This window comes from Camelina sativa, chromosome 2 (assembly GCF_030686135.1).
Source record: "Camelina sativa cultivar CO46 ecotype springtype chromosome 2, ASM3068613v1".
Lineage (NCBI taxonomy): Eukaryota > Viridiplantae > Streptophyta > Magnoliopsida > Brassicales > Brassicaceae > Camelina > Camelina sativa.
The window spans coordinates 10683150-10687413 of record NC_141881.1 but is presented as its reverse complement, the minus strand read 5'-3'; positions in this window follow the sequence as shown (position 1 = coordinate 10687413).

Here is a 4264-nt window from a genome sequence, read left to right as displayed (position 1 = left end):
TAAATTTAAATCGAAATATGCAGATTATCGAAGGAACGTTCCTCCAAACGGGACGATCTTTGCTGTGTCCTTCGTTACACGTGGTAGCATCTATGTGGTTGGTGTTGTTTGTTTTTATTTTTGATGTTTGCAGTGTTCTAAAAGTTGGACTCGGCAGCCGTTTAAGCGGCATGGAGGCGGTGGGCGGTGGTTAACCGCCGCGATTTGCTCATAATCGGTAAAAAAATTGGCCTGAGAAAAAAGTTTATAAAACTCAATTTTTTTTGTCAAGAATCTATAGATGGAAGGTAGATCTATGCTATTTGGGTTAAGATATGTGAAAAAATGATAGTAAATAAAAGGAAATCGAAAAAACAGAAGATAAAAAAATGCAGAAAACATGAATCGGCCATTAGGGTTGATAGGTGGAAGAAGATGATCTGGAAGAAGTTACATATTTATCCTTTCGCTAAGGGGAAAAAGAATTAAAAATTCGCATATTGGAGGTTCAAACCGTGGTCCTCATTGTTGTGACAATTTCACCACTATGCCACTTATGTTTATAATGTTATTATATTTGAGGGACAACTTCACCAATGCTCATACCAAATTTAAGAAACTCTAAATCTTATTATATTTAAGGGACCAAAATGTGTCCTACACCAATGCCCATGGTCTAACATTGACTGACGTTAATTATCTTCGCTTCCCTTGATAAAACAACGCTATAATTAACGTCAAATAATTCGCGTCACTTTTATGTATTTTAGTGTCAGTTTAAAAATGACGTTAAATTATCTTGGCTTCATCAAACAAAACGATGCTGTAATTAACGTCAGAACTCGCCTCAAGTTACTTTCAATTTCAAAAGTATTAATTTCTTACTAAATTAAATTGTAATCCGAGAAAACTGAACATCTAGCAATAGAACTAGTAAAATAATAATCACCATGACATATCATTAACCATCAATCATATGGACACAACATAAGATCCAAATCTTAGACATTATATGTTTTCAAACTCATAAAAGAACTAAAAAGTTCATAAATCTACCACTATCATAAACATTTTTGCTTAGCTTCTCTTTCTGCATTTTTCCATTCTTCATTGGGGTATCTTCTACTCCTTTTCTTGCAGTCATTAAAAGGATTACCTATAAAGAAAATACAAACGGCCAAACCGGCACTACAAGAAAACATGATGTTTTCCTACGAAATTAGATACAAAAAGTTTTGGAAGGAAAATTTCCTACCAAACAACTTCACGTTTATGACCAAAACAAATAATGGAAGGAAATTAGAAGTGAAAATCCTTATATAAAAGGCATGATAAAACGGAAGGAAGATTCCTTCCAAAATCCTTTACATTTTATTCTCGAAGGAAATTTAGTAGGAAAACAGAAGGAATATCTAAGGAAGAGAAGCGTACGGATTTTTGAAGGAAAATATCCTTTGAATTTCCTTCTAAACTATATTTGAAGGAAAATTCAAAGGAAACAAGTAGGAAGTTTATAGGTAACACCGTTGTAGGAATTTGGAAGGAAATTTTCCTTGTACTTGTCGATCGTAGGAAATATTTGTAGGAAATTGGAAAATAATCAAAAATATGTCGGCACGTAAATACAAGGATGATATAAAGCGAGGAAAAAAATTTTGATGTCGGCAAATAAAAACAAGTGTGATATAAAGATGTTGAGTATGGTGGGTGAAATAGTAAACAATTTGGTAGGAAAAAAGAAGGAATAAGATCTTTATTTCCCTATATAATTGAGTCCCCTATACATCGTCATTTCATATCTAGAATCAAGAGAAAAAAAAATTACGATTGCAACAAAAAAAAAGAATTACGATTGCAACAAATAAACTCTTGTTCAAACAAAGAAAAACTTTTGTTCTTAATTATAAAAAAGCGATGAATAATTTTCGCTCGTGGTTGGATATGGAAAGGTATGCGGAAGGCTATCCGAATGGGATGCTTACGAGGGAATATGCAGCGAGACTCACCGAATTCATGAACGTCGCTCTAAATCAAGAAAGCTGTTTAAGAAGTGGTAAGATGTTTTGCCTTTGTCCATCTTGTAACAACAATAATTTCATCGACAAAGATTTAGTTTGGGGACATATTTATAGAGATGAAATTATGTCAAGTTACAAAGTATGGTTTTATCATGGGGAAAATGATGCATACCATGTGGGTAGTACTAGTGGGAATGTGTCTGAGAGGGCTGAAGAATCTAGATTGGGAGAAGAGGATATAGGAACAGTTCAAATGGTTCATGATGCATATAGGGAAAATATGCATGCATATCCAGAACCTCCAAATAGAATAGAAGAACCAAATGTAGAAGCAAAAAGATTTTATGATATGCTAGATGCTTCAAAGAATAAGTTATATGAAGGTTGTAAGGAAGGACATTCTCCTTTCTTCGCCGCAACTAGGATGATGAATATAAAGACGGATTACAATTTGTCAGAAGATTGTGTAGATGCTTGGGCAGATTTTGTGAAAGAAATTTTGCCAGAAGACAACATTTCACCAGCTTCTTATACTGAAATTGAGAAGCTTGTTCATGGATTCGGTTTGCCATATCAGATGATCGATGTTTGTATTGACAACTGTATGATTTACTGGCAATCAGACGCTGACTACTTAGCTTGTCGATTTTGTGGAAAGCCCCGGTTCCAGAATACTAGTGGAAGATCTTGAGTACCGTTTAAGCGTATGTGGTATTTACCGTTAGCAGATCGATTGAAAAGATTATATCAAGCAGAGCGCACCGCTGCAGCAATGAGATGTCACCAAAAGCATTCAACTGACGGGAAGATCACGCATCCCTCAGACACAGAGGCATGGAAACATTTTCAGAGATTGTATCCTGATTTTGCAGCAGAAAGTAGGAACGTCTACCTAAGACTATGTACAGATGGTTTCAACTCTTTTGGAAAACATGGGCGACAATATTCTTTGTGGCCAGTTATTCTCACACCTTATAATCTGCCTCCATCATTGTGCATGAAGCGAGAGTTTCTATTTCTCTCTGTGCTTGTCCCCGGTCCAGAACACCCGAAGAGATCTCTTGATGTGTTCTTACAACCTTTGATTCATGAGTTACAAGTCCTATGGGAGCACGGAGTTCAAGCCTATGATGTCTCTTGGCAGCAAAATTTTACTCTCAGGGCGGTGCTAATGTGGACAATAAGCGATTTTCCAGCTTACGGAATGTTGTCCGGATGGACAACACATGGACGATTATCATGCCCGTATTGTCAAGATAGCACAGATGCATTGCAGTTAAAACATGGACGGAAGACAAGTTGGTTTGACTGCCACAGGTGATTTCTCCCAGGCTCTCATCCTTACCGTCGCAACAAAAAATTGTTTACGAAAAATCGCACAGTTTCAGATGCTCCGCCACCCGAGCTAGATGGTGAATCTATATTAACGCAACTAAGGGATTTTGGTGCGGAGAAGACAACATATTGCAGTGGTGGTGGACATACTCCAGTGGACGGTTATGGAAAGTATCACAATTGGCACAAACATAGTATTTTCTGGGAGTTGGTTTATTGGAAAGATCTCTTGTTAAAACACAATCTTGATGTCATGCACATTGAGATGAATGTCGTTGACAACTTGTTGAATACCGTTTTAAATGTCCCAGGGAAGACAAAATACAATGTGAAGTCGAGATTAGACTTGCCTTTGATATGTAATCGTCCTCATTTACATGTCTTACCAAGCGGAAGAGGTCCTATCCCAAAATTCAGATTAGATGGAGATGCCAAGGATGCCTTTTTTAGGTGGATTGTGCGTAAAGTTAAATTCCCTGATGGATATGATTCCAACCTACGAAACTGTGTTGAGAACCAGGAAGGTCGATTATCAGGGATGAAGAGTCATGATTGTCATGTGTTTATGCAGCGGTTACTACCATTTGCATTTCTCGAACTCCTCCCCAAAAATGAACATGAAGCTATTGCAGGTAATTTTTTTAATAAAAACTATTAATATTTCGGTTACTACCACTAATGCATTGTTTTTTCATACTGCAGGAATTAGTGCTTTCTTTCGGGACCTATGTACAAGGCCACTTACAACAGCTGACATTAGACAATTATCTGATAACATACCCGTCCTTATTTGCAATCTCGAAAAAATATTCCCACCCTCCTTCTTTGATGTAATGGAACATCTTCCGATTCATCTTCCTAGAGAGGCGGAACTTGGGGGTCCTGTTCAGTATAGGTGGATGTACCCATTTGAGAGATTCATGTTCCACCTG